This window comes from Callithrix jacchus, chromosome 1 (assembly GCF_049354715.1).
Source record: "Callithrix jacchus isolate 240 chromosome 1, calJac240_pri, whole genome shotgun sequence".
NCBI lineage: Eukaryota > Metazoa > Chordata > Mammalia > Primates > Cebidae > Callithrix > Callithrix jacchus.
Window position 1 is genome coordinate 172,441,068 of NC_133502.1, and position 18,808 is coordinate 172,459,875.

Sequence of the window (18,808 nt, forward strand, 5' to 3'; positions counted from 1 at the left end):
TTTTGTGTCCCAATTTAATTCTCACATCAACCCTATGAGGCAAGTAATGCTCATTTATGTATTCATCCTTTCAACAAATACTTACTGAGTACTTAGTATGTGTCAGGTACTGTGCTAAACTCTGGTAACAACTGAGCAGAGAATAAAACAGTCTGTATCCTCAAAAAAAACTAGTGTGTGTGGAAGGAAAACATTTAAATGGGAGGTAAATGCAAAAAAAAGAAAAAGCACAGCATGCTTTATAGAAAATACATAATAAAGAGACTCAACTTAGAGAAGAATTAAAAGCCTTCTCCAGGAATTATCCCACGAGTAGACCTGATGGATGCAAAAAAATTGGACAGGCAAAAGTAGGGAAAAGGAAAGTGGTCTGGGCAGATGGAACAGCACTGACTACAGGCAGACTTGAGGCAGGAAGTAATGTGCATCAAAAGAAGAAAGAACAGAAGGCCAATATGCCGATCACTGAGCACAAGGGAGCCAGGGGTAAGAAATGAAGCCAAGTCACATGGGATCTCATGGGGCAAGCTAAGGACTGAGACTTAATTCGGGTATAAAAGAAAGCCCCTGAGAAGTTTTAAGCAAAAAGAGTGTGAGGTAAGGAAAAGATCCCATGTGTCTTCCAAAGATAACTCTAGCTGTTCTGTAGAGAATGGACTGGAATTAGGCAACAGAAAATATAAGATTAGTTAGGTAGCCACGGTAGCCTGAGTGGGAAATGGTGCAAAACTTGATGCAGGTGACGGCCCAGGAGCTGCAGGAAGTTAGCCCACTTGAGATAAGATGGCAGAACTGAATGGGAAAGGCGAGTGAGTACGTAAGACATAAGAGACACCAAGAAAGAGGGAGGAAGAAGAGAATAATTTCCAGGTTTCTGGAACAAGAAACTCTAAGAGAGGAATCCTGTAGAATAAGCAAAATTGGGAAAATAATCCTAAATTCAATTTGAGATGTCTATGAGAAGAACGTCAAGAAGAGCCATTGAGTGGACACTGTGGTATCGTGCACCTAATAAACGGTCAAAACTGAAATCTGGCTAGGTCTATTTGACATGAAAATCAAACTTCTCTCACAACACTGAAATGAAGATGAGAATTATGATGGTGATAATGATTAATGCAGTACAGCATCAGCTAACATTTACTAAAATCTACAATGTGCTAGGTATTCACAGTAACCCTACTGAAGAAACTGAGGCTCAGAGAGGTAAAGTAGGAAGACTTTGACAAAGGAACAGAACCAGGACTTAATCTCAGATCTAGACACACTCCAAAATTTATGCTCTTAAACGCTAGACCACAGTACCACTCAAACCCAGAGGAAGGATAATAAGACCTTTAACTCACAATCACTTGCCAACAATAGATTGAAAGTTCTCTGAAGGCAGGGTAGTAGTGCTTTATTCATCTTTGTAAATTCTAATGTAATATATCTCAGTAATTATTTGCTGAATTCAATGTGAATAAATTATGTATGGTACTTGCTGGCAGATCAATTTTTGATTTGGAAAATCACCAATGGACTACATACTATTAACTTTTTTTTAAACAATATATCTAATTTAAATTCAAAATACATTGGTAGCTTCAAAACTGAGAAGGCCAAAAAGTGAAGAAAAGAAAGATGTTAAAACAGCTTTTTTCCAGATGGTGCTTATAGATTTCATCTGATTTTTAAAATAATACCAGCATACCTCCCAGTCTATATGTAAGATACTACCGTAAACTGCCATTTTATTGGAAAAGAAAAAGCTTTAGCTATCTATTCTAGTGTAAGATTAAATGATTAGAAAATAAAATAAAACCTATCTCCTTACCAAAAGTGTATTCCTTTGGAGAAAAAGGTTAACTTCACAATGTGGTACCAAACAATAGAATACAATTTCATTTCAAGAACATAGGTTTTACCTATCCCTTATAAATCTCATTTAAAGCTAGAATGAGTCAAGTTAGTTCAAAGTTCATCTTAAAATACATCCTATAAGAAAGTCTTCTAAGAAAGAAATCTTGGCTCCATTTAGCCAATAAATAATGAACATTTTTTAAGTGTGCAAGAAGAAAGTTACCATATTTCAGCTTCTAAATGCCATGGAGAGTAAAATGCACCATTAGTCATGAAACACCAAAACAAAAAAAAGAGAGAGCAATTAAAGTTTGGTACCATGATTTCTTGACATGTAAAATTAACTTACACTGATACAGTTCTTTAGATTTTTTTATATACTACTACTATACATACATAAAAAGTAAAATATAAGCACAATTAGTAAAAGTACTCAGAAAACTTCTTTACAATCAGAGACCACTCTTCTGAATCACTTTTCAACTCACAGCCCTCCAACCAAATTTTTCCATACAATATCATCCTCTGTGCTACTGGGAACACTGATGACACAGCCTTTCTTTAAAAAAGAAGAAGAAAGAAGAAAAGCACCACTATTGCCTCAGATTTTTTTCTCAAGCTGGTGACACCCATTCTGGAATGGATGCTGATTTTACTAGGGGGTGTAAACAGAAAATTTTCAAATGAAAATCAGGGCTCATATTCCTTTGTCAAATAGTCCTAAAATGTCAATGGTTGCAGGTGTCCAATCCTACCACCAGGACTAGCAGCCAAGTTCTCTCATGCCTACGCAATGACATCACAACAGCTGCCTGGCTTGCAGTGATTATAAGACCCCATCTACTGTAAGATGCATCAGGATTTCAGACCTTAACTCTGGGAGAAAATGTGTATCTTAAAAGCCAACATAAAATGGTAAATTGTATCTAATTCTGTAAGATTGTATATTACCACATGTAAAGTCTCATCTAGAAAGGAAGATGTCGTTGACTGTCCAATTTTTCACCCCTCTTTCCTGGAGAGAATTATACATCCTTGCCTGTTGGCATGTGACTTAGAGTTCCTTTCTCTGTAAAAGCAGTGGCCAAAGAAATGTGAATGTAAGTGACCTGTGCCAACTTACAGCTAAAACTTTACGGGCTATCACATGATTCCATCATTTTCCTTTTTCTTCTGCATTGAAAAAAGCATGTCCCAGATGAGGGCTGCTCTTTCGGCTTGGATAGCTGAATGAAGGTCAAAGCTGACCCTAGCGCAGAGCTATAACCAAAATGAACTGTAAAAAAGTAAGGAATTTTTGTTTTTCTTAGCCCCCTGAGATTTCTGGGGTCCTTTTTGTTAATGTCTTAAGGCGGCATAACCTAGGGGAAGTTAACTAATATAGAAGATCCTTGATATGAACTATGGGCTCTAAAAATTACCTCCACAGCCTAAGCAACATAGTGAGACCCCCATCTTTACAAAAAATACAATTATTAGCCAGATGCAGTGGTTTGCACCTGTAGTCCCAGCTTCTCAGGAGGCTGAGGTCAGAGGATTGCTTGAGCCTGGAAGGTGGAAGCTGCAGTGAACTGTGATCACTCCACTGCCCTACAGCACAATGACACAGTGAGACACAATGACAGAGTGAGACCCTATCTCCATAAAAATAAAAATTATTTCCTAATGTCTTGAGCCAGAAAGACTCCTATAAGCCACCATGTTCTCCTCCATGCCCCTCTAGCCACTGCGGCAATACACATTTCCTTTCCTCCACCTTACTTCCAAAATACTTGTATCAAACCATTCCTCACATCATACTCCATGCTACCCTCGATTCTCTTGGCTGAGGTTCTCAATATTAGCTCTCCCCTTTTCATCTTGTCCCTCAGACTTCGTTTAAGATACTATCTTCACTTGGCTTCCCATATAATTGTATCTGTTCTCTACTCTGTCCCATCTGCCACATTCCCAAAACCTGCAACTTCTGCACAGCCCTGTGGACAAGCATTTATCAGGTGTGAGGATTAAACACCAACTAGATTCTCTTAGGTGAGGGCCTATCAAAAGGCATTTTTAAAATTCCTCTTTTAAACTGATGATGGTACAAAGCACTATAGAAACAGACAAGGAAAAAAAAAGTATGATGCTAGAAATAAATAATAATATAAACCTAATTTAAAGCTGGAAAATAACTTTTATAATTCCAACAAACTCATGATTAATTATATAATGTGGATTTAAAAGTATATATCTATATGTAGAGACCTTAAAATAAAAATAAAGCTTGTAATGTATGATGAACTCTTGAAAAACTATTTTTCCATTGAAAAAGAGCATAATACAATTCAACTAATTATGTGGGAGGATTCATATGCAGTTATTCATGCACATAAAATTAATTATAGGTTTTCTGTAGTCTACATTACACATATACACCCACATCACATGCATCCTATTTGGTCTCTTTTCTCTATCATTTATATTTCCTGTATACCTGCCTTATAATGTCAGGGTACTTGTTAGCCTAAAATCCTAAGTCTGAAAGAAAAGAAGAACTAGAATAAGATTATTTAGTGCTTCAGGAAAAAGATTTTGTTGTAACCTTGAATAATTTCATTAACGGATTTAGGCATTAGTTGCCTCACAATAAAAATGGGAATAATACTATCTTATGGGAATAATACTATCTTCCTCACAGAATAAACGTTATGTTTAGGAGATATAACAAACATAGACCACTGCCTGAATAGAGGGCTTTCCTAAAAAGACTTGCTGGATTCCCCCATTTCCAGTAAAGGTGAACTGGAGTTCACTGTTCACATTTTTAAGAAATAGAACAAATAAAATTAAAAAGACTTGTCAAAAGCATCAAAGTATTATACTCCACTCTGAAAATATGTGTATACACAGACACACACCCACACAGAATTACATAGAATAATAAATGTTGCCCCCCAAAAAAAAATCAGGCTGGGTACAGTGGCTCACACCTATAATCCCAGCATTTTGAGAGGCCAAGATGGGCAGATCGCCTCAGCCCAGGATTTCAAGACCCACCTGGGCAACATGGTAACATCCCATCTCTACAAGAAAATATGAAAATTAGCTGGGTGGGTGGCATGCGCCTGTAGTCCTAACTACTCAGGAGGCTGAAGTGGGAGGAACACCTGACCCCGGGAGGTTGAGGCTGCATTGATGCAGTGAGCCATGATCATGCCACTGCACTCCAGACTGGGCAACAAGAGTAAGACCCTTTCACACACACACACGCACACACACACACAAATTCTAGCTTTTAAGAACATGTTTCTCCCAAGGATATGGGCTGATTACTGTAGAGGCAACTAGGAAGCTCAAAGATGATCAGAGGTTTCAAATCACCAACAGGATGAAGAGGACAAAACTGTAAACTTTTGTAAGGACCACAAAAGAGAAGAGGTCCCAGTAAGTGCTTTAAACTTTGGGCTGGATCCCAAATAATTATATCTTAGAAGAAGGGTAAAAAGGAAATCGATGAATCATCAGAGAGTAAGCCCATGTTCAAATCACTTAAATTCCTCATTGGGAAGGAAGAAAGGATGGAACAAGGGGACGAGATAATTGCTAGCATGACTAGCCTTAAAAAACAAAACGAATATATATCCTCTCTGGAGAAGGACAGTATTACTCTAGGCCTTAAAATATATCTGTAGTTTTGATTATACAACAATTGGGACTCAATAAAAAACAACCAAGAAAACAGGAACAAAAGTAAGGTGACAACAGAGGTTCAGACCCAGAAGGGATTCAAATAATACTGGCCTCAGACACAGACACTGAAATAACTTTGCTCAATATGAGAAAGCAAGAAAGGTAGCAGGGGAAGAGAGAGAGGGAGGGAGATAAGATGGAAGACAGGGAGGGGAAGAAAGTTTGAAAAGATTGAAAATTATGCAGGAAATTAAAAATTATAAATTAATATTTTAGAACTAAAAAACAACTAATTAATAACTCCGGATGGGTTTAATAGAAAATTAGATTAGTTGAAGAAAAAAACTAGTGAACAGATAGGTCAGAAAAAAATATCCAGATTAAGCCCAAAGAGATAATACTGAAAAACAGAAGGGAGAGTAAGTTATATATGAACTACTGTGACTAGGTCTAACTTGCATGTCATTGGAGTCCCAAAAAAATAAATAAATAAATAGAGAATTGGCTTACAAGAAATAGTAAGTAATAGTAAGAAATACCCAAAATTAATACCAAAAAAATCAGATTCCAGATTCAAGAAACACTCTAAACTTCAAGCAGGACAAATGCAAAGGCATCAACATCTAGACAAATCACAACACAACTGGTAAAAATAAAAAATGAAAGAAAAACTTCAAAGTAGCAAGAAAGAAAAAAAAATACCATGGAAAGAACAACCATAAGACTTACAGACGACTTTTCAGCAGAAACAATGTAAGCCAGAAGACTACGAGATGATATTTTCAAGATCCTGAAAGAAATCAAATGCCAAGCTAGATTTCTATACCCAATGAAAACATCAAAAATCAGAGTAAGATTCTCTTAAGAAGGTTGCAGAACTGTCATATCATTTCTAAAACTGAGTTTCCAAAGATAGGGCTCTCTTCTAGGATGAGGACCTTCAGTGAAATAAAACTTCTGGAAGTAGAATCAAAATTGAACAGTATAAAAACCATAGAATGGAAGTCAAGAAAAAGTTCAGGTAAAGGTGGGAGAAGGAATAGAGCCAGGAAAGATTAGGCAGCAAATTACATGCTTTTAAGCACACCATGGGAAAACTTCACAAGAGATACCTCAGTGAAGTATAACAGGTACCTAACCACTTCTCCTCCTAAATGTTCAGGAAAACTGATTTCACATCTAAATGAGCAATAAATGAGTGTTAATGTAAGATCCTATAGGAAGTTTTAAGAAAAATCAGAGTAAGATTCAGACTAATGTCCCTAGAGACAATTAAAGTATGATACACAAACATCAACACAAAATAAAAACTGTAACCTTCCTTTCAAATTAGTTAAAATACATTAAGAAAATTACACGACATGAAATAATACACAAATTATAATTATAAAAATCTAGAAATGAGGTGATGAACTCACGAAAAAAATTAAGACTTAAAAGAAAAAAGTCATTTCCAATACAAAAACACATTAGAGAAAACACAGTAACAGCAGCAGCAAAAACCACAACAGATAATGCCTGAAGAGAAAGAAAAGGTAAAAGGAGATAAATTCAAAAAAATCCTGAGGAAATAAATAGGCTTCAAAAGAAATTGACAAATATTGAAGATAGGAAAAGAAAATCCAACAGATGGATAATAAAGGACAAAAGAAAACAAAAGGAAGGAAAACACATACAAAAAAAAAACTGATACAATAATAGAAAACCTGAATAGATATAATAACTATTAAACAAAGGGAACACATAATTAAGACATTTTTAACCAAGAAAACTACAAGCTCTGATGGCTTCATTACTGAGTTCTTTCAATCTTTTAAGGAAGAACACACATCAATATCGCAGCAAATTTTCCAGAGGCCAGTAAAACTTTGATACTAAAATCTAAGGACAATGCAAGAAAGGAAATTTATCCCTATTTAAACATTGATGTGAAAATTCTAAACAAAATTTTAGCAAAAGGAATCCAGCAATATGTTAAAGGATAATACACGACAACCAAGTAGAGTTTAGTCCAGTAACACAAAGGAGATGCCTTAATCTGATAAACGGCGTCTATTTTTAAAAACTGTGTCTCATCTGAATGCTCACCAAAATGGATAAGCAAACTGTAATATTTATCAAATAGAATACTACTGACCAATAAAAAGAATAAACTGCTGATAGGTGAAGCAATATGGATGATTCTAAAAAAAACTCTTTATGTTGAGTGAAAGAAGCCAGAACCAAGAGAATTCCATTTCTATAAGGAAATGCTATAGAATCCCATTTCTATAAGGTTCAAGAAAAGCAAAACTAATCTATGGTAACATACATCAGAATAGTTGTTGTCTCTGGTAGGGTAAAGGAATTGGAAATAACTAGAAGAAGATATGTGGGAAACTGATCTACATCTTGTTTGGGGTATTAATTACACAGGTGTATACATGTTTCAGAATTCAAACTGTATGCTTAAGATTTGTTCATTTTACTATAAATGGGTGATAAGTCAATTTAAAAAACTCAATTAAAAAAAAAACTATAGCCAGCATTGTACTGAAAGTGAAATATTGAAAGTTTTCCCTTCAAAGTAGAAAAAAGAGGGCAGGGCATGGTGGCTCACACCTGTAATCCCAGCACTCTGTGAGGCTGAAGTGAGCGGATCACTGGAGATCAAGACTTTGAAACCAGCCTGGCCAACATGGTGAAACCCCATCTCTACTAAAAATACAAAAAAACTAGCTGGGCATGGTGGTGGCACCTATAATCCCAGCTACTCAGGAGGCTGCCACAGAAGAATCACTTGAACCCGGGAGGTGGAGGTTGCAGTGAGAAGAGATCACACTACTGCGCTCCAGGCTGGGTGACAAGAGTGAAATTCCATCTCAAAAATGGAAAAAAAAATTAGAGGAAAGAACAGGAATGCCTGCCATCATCAACCTCATCAACTATTATGCTGCTGGTCCTAAGCCCATGTAATAAGAACAAGACGGGAAGGCATAAGGATTAAAAGAGGAAATACAACTTTTATTTGCAGACAACGTGACTGTGTTTGGAAAAAAATACAAGATCTACAGATAAATTATTGGAATCAATAAGACAGCTTAGCAAATGCACTGGATACATCGGATTTCAAAATTTAACTGTATTTCAACACATCCATAAATATTTAGACTACAAAATTCAAAGATACCATTTACAATAGCAGAGAACACCAAATACCCAGAAATAAATATAAACTTATACATGAGTATCTAATAATAACTGAAAGAAATGACAAGAAGACATAAAGGGATCTGTCATGTTCATTATATAATCTTCATGTGAAGACTAAATATGTAAATAATCAAATCTCCTCACATTTATACCAATTCAATGAAATCCCAATAAAAATCTTAGCAAACCAATTCAAAAATTATATGAAACTATAAAGACCAATAATAACCAAGAAAAAACTTTTAACAATAACAAAATGGGAACACTTAGTCTACTAGATATTAGAACTTATTATAAAGCTTCAACAATTCATTCAGTTGGAAGTGGTACAATAGACAAACGGACCAGGAAGAGACCCTTGCATACACAGACATGACTAATGAAAGTGGCAATGCAAAATAGTAGAAAAAGGATGATCTTTGCAATAAATAGTGCCATGTCTACTGAAGATTCATATGGCAAAATAGTAATAAAGCCCTATTAATAAAGCCTTATACCATACCAAAAACAAAATCATTTCCAAGTGCATTTTAGAGCTGCACATGAAAGTCAAAATTAAATGTCAGAACTTGGCTGGGCATGGTGCCTCATGTCCATAATCACAGCACTTTGGGAGGCCAAGGTGGGCAGATCACCTGAGATCAGGAGTTCGAGACCAGCCTGGCCAACATGGTGAAACCCCGTCTCTAACAAAACTATAAAAAATTAGCCAGGCATCACGGCAGGTGCTTGTCATCCCAGCTTCTCAGGAGGCTAAGGCAGGAGAATCACTTCAACGTAGGAGAAGGAAGTTGCAGTGAGCCGAGACTATGCCACTGCACTCCAGCCTGGGTGACAGAGCAAGACTCAATCACAAAAAAAAAAAAAGTCAGAGCTTAACAGAATCCTTGGGATAGAGAAAAGTTTTCAAAATAGAACACAAAAAACACTAAGCAGAAAGAAAATTATTAATAAATTAGACTATATAAAAAGTAAAACTTTTTGAGCAACAAAAAGACTAAGCAAAAAGAACAAATCTGGAAGCACCACACTGCCTGACTTCAAACTATATTATAAAGCCATAGTCACCAAAACAGCACAGTACTAGTATACAAACATGCACATAAACCAATGGAACAGAATAGAGAACCCAGAAATAAACCCAAATATGTACAGCCAGCCAACTGAGCTTTGACAAAGCAAACAAAAACATACAGTGGGGAAAGGACACCCTTTTCAACAAATGATACTGGGATAATGGGCTAGCCACATGTAGGAAAATGAAACTGTATCCTCATCTCTCACCTTACACAAAAATCAGCTGAAGAGAGATTAAGGACTTAAATCTAAGACCTAAAACTCTAAGAATTCTAGAAGAAAACATTGGAAAAACCATTCTAGACATTGGCTTAGGCAAGGGTTTCATGACCAACAACCCAAAAGCAAACGCAATAAAAATAAAGATAAATAGTTGGGACCTAATTAAACTAAAGAGCTTTTGCATGGCAAAGGGAGCAGTCAGCAGAGTAAACAGACAACTCACAGAGTTGGAGAAAATCTTTACAATCTATACATCTGACGAAAGACTAATATCCAGAATCAACAACGAACTCAAACAAATCAGTAAGAAAAAAACAATCCCATCAAAAAGTGGGCTAAGAACATGAATAGGTACTTTTGAAAAGAAGACATACAAATGGCCAAAAAACATTAAAAAATGCTCAACATCATTAATGATCAGGGAAATGCAAATCAAAACCACAATGCAATACCACCTAACTCCTGCAAGAATGGCCATAATCAACAAATAAAAAAAAAAAACAGTAGATATCGGCATGGATATGGTGATCAGGGAACACTTCTACATTGCTGATGGGAACATAAACTAGTATAGCCACTATGGAAAACAGTGTAGAGATTCCTTAAAGAACTAAAAGGAGAACTACCATTTGATCCAGCAATCCCACTACTAGGTATCTACCCACAGAAAAATAAGTCATTATATGAAAAAGATACTTACACACGCATGTTTATAGCAGGGATAAAAGACTACAAATAGGGTGCAGTGTATATTGCTCAGTGATGAGTACATCAAATTCTTACATATCACCACTTAAGAACTTACTCATGTAACCAAATACCACCTGTACCCTAATAACCTATGGAAAATCTAAATTTAAAAAGAAAGAAAAAAAGATGGGTATGGTGGCATGCCTGTAATCCTAGCTACTCAGCAGGCTGAGGTGAGAGGATCCCTCAAAAGTTCAAGACAAGCCTGGGCAATATAGCAAGACCCTGTCTCTTACATTTAAAAAAAAAAAAGGGTGGGGGGAGACAGAGACTAGAAAGACATGTTCATTGCAGCATTATTTACAATACTCAAGATATGAAAACAACCTAAGTGAACCTAAGTGTTCATCAACAGATAAAGAAAATGTATATATCCACAATGAAATATTCAGCTTTACAAAAGAAGAAAATTCTGTCATTTCTGACACCATGGATGAAACTGGAAGAAATTATGAGAAGTGAAATAAGCCAGGCCAAGAAAGACAAATACCACATCCCACTTACATGTGCAATCTAAAAAAGGTGAACTCACAGAACATAGAAGTACCGAGTGAATGGTGGTTATCAGAGGCTGGTAGGTGAGAGAGAAGAAAGCTGGAATGGGGAGTTGTTGGTCAAAGTGTGAGTTTCTGGCAGATGGGAGAATAAACTTTGAGAACTACTGCATAGCAGGAAAACTACAGTCAAAAGTAATGTATTATATATATTAAAATAAGTAAATTTCATCACAAAAAATAAGTGAAGTATGGACATGTTGATTCACTTGATTTGATCATTCTACCTTATATACATATATCAAAACATCACATTATACTCTAAATATAAAAAATTATGTCAATTAAAAATATTAATTTTAAGAGTGGAAAGACACAGAGTAGAAGATAAATTATAACACACGACCAAAGAAACTGAATCTAGAATATATAAAGAATTCCTTAAAAACAACAAAACAACATAACCAAAATAACCAGCAGGTATATTAAAAGATGTTCAACTTCACTTGTAATCAGGAAAATGCCAATTAAAACCAGAACAAAATACACTACACATCCACTCAGAATGGCTAAAATTGAAAAGACCTTTAATAGTAAGTGTTGGTGATGATATGGAGCAAGAGGAACTCACACAGAAGATGAGAATGCAAATCAGTTCCACCACACTGGAAAACTGCTTGGCATTTTATGCTAAACATATGCATACACTATGACCCAGAAATTTCACTTCTCTGTACACACCAAACAAAAGTGGGACTATATAAACACCAGATATAATGTCATTGCTGCATTATCTGAAATAACCAAAACCAAAGGGGAAACATAAATGCCTATACACAGAATGATCAATTGTGGCATATTCATATTATGGAGTACTGTATAGCAACGAAAAGGAGAAAACCACAGGTGCACACACAAGGATAATCTCACAAATATAATTGTTGAGCAAAAGAAACCAAGTAAAATATTAAATACACTCATGACTCCATACATATAACTCCATGTATATATGTTCAGCAACAAGAAAAAATGATCAATGCTAATAGAAGTTAAGATAATGGTTTTAACTGGGCACACTGGCTCACACCTATAATCACAGCTACTAAGGTTGAAGAAGGAAGATCATTTGAGCCCAGGTGTTCAAGACTAGCCTGGGCAGCATTGCAGGAAATTAGCTGGTGGAGGGGAGTGGTGCATGCCTGTAGTCACTACTCAGGAGGCTAAAGCAGGAGAGTCCTTTGAGTCTGGGAGTTTGAGGCTACAGTGTGCTATGATTGTGCCACTGAACTCCAGCCTGAACAACGAGACCTCATCTCTTAAAAAAAAACAAAAAACTCAGGAGCCTGAGGCAGGAGAATTGCCTGAACCCAGGAGGCGGAGGAGGTTGCGGTGAGCCGAGATGGCGCCATTGCACTCCAGTCTGGGTAACAAGAGCGAAAGTCTGTCTCCAAAAAAAAAAAAAAAAAAGATTATAGTTCTCTAATTGAAGGAGTGGTGTTTAGAAGGGCACATAAGGATGGCTGGCAAGCTGCTTACTAATGTTCTATGTCTTGACCCTGGATGTTTTAACTTTGTGATAATCCATCAAGCTGTTAACTTGTATTTCTGAATTTTCCTGTTTGTTCCTGTTTCTTATGTTATTAAAAAAATTTTTCTAAACATAAAAACAAAAACAATTATCTGGAAAAAAATAGAATGTTACATTATTTTGGCACAGCCAATTTTTTTCTCTATATATTCCTTGGAGGGGGGGGAGATGTGGAATTTCCTATAATGATTAAATGAGGACCCTGACAATTCCTAATCCCCAGGACACACTCTGAGCTTTTTAAGGCATAATATACAAATTTCAGAAGTGGGTTAGTAAAAAAAAAGTCATCATGAGCTTCATTAGCAGTAAATATTCCTGAATTTGCCTCCATATTTAATTATTTAACTTGGAAAAAGAAATAACCTATATATTTTTCTGCACCTAAGCATTCTAATAAGCAAATGAGAGATATTCACCTTTCAGACTTTAGAATGGGTCTTAAAACCAGGCTCAAATGGAATACAGCTGTCTATTTTTTATTATCACTACTGTTAAATGAACAAATGCTTGATTTTTAAAACCTTGATACAAATTGAGAAATTTGATAAATCTTTGCCAAAAGAGAAATAGATAAAAGGAATCTACCTCCTCCAAAATTCAGCAAACACCAAAAGAAGTTAATTTATTCAACACATAGGGGTCACAACAGAATAATAAAACCAGTCATCATTCACTGAGCTTTATGTGTTCTGGACACTTTCTAAGTGTTTAAGAAACTCTCTTCGTCCTCACAAAAATACTATGAGGAGGAATAAATTATTTTCTCCCATTTTACAGATGAGGAAATTGAGGCTTAGAGACATTAAATAATTTGCACAATTAACACAGCAAGTAGCAGAGGGAGCCTTCAATCAGTTCACTGGTTTGGTGTGAAATATCTGATTTCTATTTTCCACTTTGTCTTTTTTTATTTAAAAATTTTGAGCCTAAGGACTATGAAATGCAGAGGACATACATATAGACACACACATAGGAGTTTTAAAAGCCCAGAACTACTCACACATCATAAGTCCTGTATGTAGCACTGCAGCAGAACAGAGCTTAGGTTTGCTCCAAGAAACAAAACGGACTTCTCAATGATAGACGAGCAAGCCAAAGCACTGCATATAGTAAGTCTACAAAGCATTAACTGGATTAATTAGCAAGGGATTTGAGAAGCAGCTTGGAGCTAGGAAACCAAAACACTAAATTGTTTAAATACTTTGGCAAAAGATCAAGGTTTCTAGGCAGCACTGGGTCTCCTTCCATCCTTTTCGTTCTATGTTTTAACACATTTAACCTGTCTGAGGTAGTTTTTCATGAGATATGAATGACATTGTCAAAATACCAAAAAGAAAAGAGAATTTAAAAAATACTGCAAGCTGTTACCAATTCTGCCAACAGGCAAGAGCCCAGGCAACATTAATTACAAATCAATCGCTTAGGACATAAACAGCTCTTATCACTGGTAAACTCTCCCTCTAAAATAACTTGCTTTAGAGAAAAAAAACAACAACAAAGCAAATGTCTTTCCTATTATACTTGGTGAACTAATCAGGACAAAGAAACAAAATAAAACAGGAGAAAAAGCACCAAATAGCAAATGTGAAAAAGGAATCCTAGCTAGATGAACGCCTGGAATGCTACTGGAATAGCACTGTCATTTAGAAATAATGAAGAGGAAGTCGTCAGGGCAGGGACACTAGCTGAATGGGTTTCTGGTTTCCAGGAAGTAAGAATTTTTACAACGCAGCTGATTTTCACAAACACATATGGCAGCAAAATGATAAAAGAAGGCTTTCAACTATACAATCATGGGAGAGGTGGGGGGAATCTGTGTTCCTCTAGTAATGAAGGTAGTTTTATAATTGTGAAGCACACACATCACAACCCTCACCACTACCACACACACAACTATCCAATCATAATAATACACTTCAAAAATCAAAGGATGCTTCCAGAAGTCTAATTCATCTAGACCCTAACCACAAACTACTATTATTTTCCCTAACTCTTTATCTTGGACATCTGAATTTTCCTCTTTATTTCCAGGAAAAAAAAAAAAAGCAAAAACCTAAGCACCTTTCTACTGCAAAAACTCTCAAAACACTCTTCCACCACACACTTCATTCATTCTGACAGAAAAAAATTAGTAGAAAAGAATCACTAACTTTCCATCAAAATACATTCTGACTTCTGTTAGGTCCTTTAAGGTTCCTGAAGATATAGTAAAAAGTGGTATATGGTATACATGCTATATAAAAGAGGGAAGAGCTATGAAGCCTGACAAAGTGGGATGGTTAGGGATCATTTTCTTAACCTCCCTCAATAAAATGTGGAAGAAGGGCTATCTTGGAGTTTGAGGATGAAAGATCTATGTGTAAAGTATCCAGCAGAGTGTCTGACACACAGTAGGTGTTTGGCGGTTACTATTATTATTTCTCCTTGGTTCCAAAGACATGGCATGTTAAGTTTCAGGATAACAAAAATTCTTTCCTAAACCACAAATTTTATTGACAATTATATAAACAAGTTGCTGGCAGATTACAGTAGGGTGCTATCTGTTAATCTGGAACGAAATTTACCTCAGTATGTCCAGGGCACTGTCTCCAAAGGTTTCACAACAGTCTCACATCAACTGTGCACTTTTACAAAATAACTAAGAGGAAAGGCTAACAGGCAATAATAATACCTCTAGGTTCACATATGAATTAACAAGACTGAAGGAAATCAGGGAGTTAACAGTGCAGCCAAGCTCACATAAATTTCTTGACTATGGGTGTTTTATTCACCAGACTTGGCTTACCATGAGAGAAAAAATAACATAAGTTCATTTCTTCAATAAAATTATAGAGGGGAAAAATATGGTTAAAAAGAAAAAAGCTAATACAGTTTTTTACAAAAATAAAAAGGAAAGGATATATAATTAAATACCAAAAGGAAGGCAGGCAAAAAGGTGGCTAGGTAAAATATAGCTTGAGTCTAAGTTTTTAATATTTCATATTATAGAATTTTTAAGTGACTTAATATCACATGCTATTCACTTCCAATTTGAGGAAATACTAAAATGTTACTGCATATAACAAATTTCTATACAGAAAAATGTACTCAGGTATGCATTTTTATAAATTTTAATGTTGCCTTACAAGTGAAAGTTGTTTATTCACATTACAAATTTACCAAACTTTTTCAAAAGAAGTTCATTCCCTTTCTATTTCATTATAATTTATAAAAATAATATAAAAGGTTTTGGAATATTTATTGCATAAAATAGGCTACAACATTTCTATTATCTTCTATAGTTCCCTTACTAAACATATATTAAACTCCTAGTATGAGGAAAGCACTCTGAATACCTCATATCATTACATTTCTTATGCCATTAAATTCTCAAGATAATAAAACAGGCAGAGAATAGTAACTCCATATTACTGATGAGAATATTGAGATCCAAAAAGGGCAAGTGCCTTGTCCAAGTCAGTTTACTAGCCAAGAAAGGGTCAGGATTTAAAGTCCTCCCAACCGAGGATAAAGCCTGTGCATCGCTTTTGCATGCTGCTTTCCTATGTTCCCATATTCTCACAATTAGAATAATCAGAGGGATCCCACCATTCCGCTACATTCACAGACACCAGTGCCTCATCACTCAACAAAGATACTTCACAATTAGCACCCCCTTGGCCTGCTCCCAAAAGGATCGAGCATCTCTCAACAAACCAGGTCAAGTTAAAGGAGAAAACACAACTTCAAAATAGTCTTGTGGCATTAGCAACAACCCAGAAACAACCTGACACTTCTATCCAGGGGTAAAGTATGGGATACAAACATTATATATATGTAGTTTTTCTGAAAACTGAAAAACCAAACTATTTTTAAATTACTGTTTAACCAGATACTGCTATCCAGGGGTAAGGTATGAATAAAAATGTTATACATATGTAGTTTTTCCAAAAACTGAGAAACCAAACTATTTTAAAATTATTGTTTAAAACTACATATAGAAATGCTAAAAGCACAATTTGGGAGCCCTGATTCTATCAATGACAATCTCAACCAAAACCTCAAGGTCAGAACCTCTTTTCCCAAAGAAAAGGCAAAAACTAAGAAAATTGAGAACCTGCCCAAATGTAAAGAGCAAGATAAACAGTGCTAGCTACTTTGACTTCAGTTAATGCAACCTGGTGGTGTAAAACATACAAACCAATACAATTTTTCCATTACTCTGACACTGTTCCTCACATGTTGTGGCAAAAAGACTGTACCATTTCTTTTATTCCTCCTATGAAACCTCTATGATAATTAACCCAATTAATAATCCCATTTTACAAATTAAAAATATGAAACAACTAACTTGTACATCTTATCACCACACTGCTTATAAACTGGCTGTACCTGAACCAGAACTTATGCTTTTAACCAAGCCATGCGGATGTAAAAACCTTGTTCCAACAGAGAAGTTGAGCACTCCAGAAACACAAACTAACCATTAACCTTAAGCAGAGTTATCATAGACACAGGAAGCACAGTACAGGCCTAAAACTGAATCAACAATCCACTACTTACTAGCTGTATTACCTTAAGGCAAGTTACTTCATCTTTCTGTTCCTTGGTTTGTAACACTTATAAAGTGAGGACAATAAATAATCTCTTATGGGCTCCAAAAAGAATAAGAAAAAATACACACACACATACTTGTTCATCTGTGTACATATGTGTATGTATATATGGGTGTACATATAACATATATATATAAAGCAAACAGAAGTTTAACAAATGTTAAGTTACAACCAGGAGCTTTGCTCCATTTCAATGCTCAGCTATAAGAAAAATGATGATGCTTGAGGAGCACCTGCAGAATCTGCTAGCACTTTAACTGAATCCTTAGAAAAGTGAAATATGGACAAATAAAAAAAAATAGCCATATCAAGAATCATTAGCCACAATAGATTACACCCAAAGATTCCCAAATGTCCTTAAATTGCATTAGATATGTTGGCCAATCATTCAAGATGGTACCTGGAAAGAAAACCTAACTAAGAAAATTTGTTTTTCCTTCTACATTCAGTTTCCTAGTACAGTTGCAAGTAGGATCCAATTATGGATTTAGACCCTCAGGAAGCCCTACCTAGGAAAAACCTCATTCTAAAAGAAAATCATTTCACCCTCCCTCAGTGTCATTGCCCAAACTCTCCCACTGTGTCCTCGGTTTGCAAATACCACAGATAACTAAAATATTTTATTTATAGGGAAGTCCATAGCACATTTAAGTGGAAACAATCTTTTTAGATGTATCATCATCTCCACAAAAAGCCACATACGGGCAAGAGCCATATCTTTTCCATCCAGACATGTTTCGCTCAGCTCATGCAGAAGGGGCAGTGCAGCAGAGCACCTGGAGACCACAGGGACCATCCAGGTCTGGGGCTGAGCCACATGCTCAAATTGACCTTAGGCACAGACAAAAAGTGTCTGTTAGCAGTGGGAAGCCAAGCTTAAAAGATCATACAGACCACTTTGAACCATTACCAAGATAAGTGGTGAACAATGGAAGCCAGCAGAGGCAAAGCCATGATGAAAGAGATGAAGCCACCCTGGTGCATGACTTTCCGGTTCCAGTTGGTCCTCATGAAGCCCAGCTGGTTTTGCTTCCTGTTCTTCACTGTACAGCAGACATCTCCACCTCCATCCCTGCCCTTCCTGGGCTAGTTTTAGTGAAACTCCACCCCGTGTATTCAAACACACCTTAACAAGGACATTAGGCCATTGCCTCGCACACAGAAGGGATTCAATTAAACACATTTAAAAAAAACAGGAGTGCAAACCTTATAAAATACCTGATGTTAGATGGGGCATTCTCATAACTACAGTTTCCTCAACAGATAGGCTGATTTCTCTTAATCCACTCATCCAATAATTGTTAAAGAAATAACCAATATTTGACACAACATGACACTTTATTCCAATTTATCTAATAATAATTAAGCATTTA

The 18,808-nt window shown here is 35.9% G+C and overlaps 1 protein-coding gene across 22 annotated transcripts in view; it reads right to left on the bottom strand.

Annotated features, from left to right (window-relative positions):
• The window catches only part of DENND1A (DENN domain containing 1A), a 553,495-nt gene that overhangs the window by 432,238 nt on the left and 102,449 nt on the right, over positions 1–18,808 (bottom strand). The window lies entirely within an intron of this gene.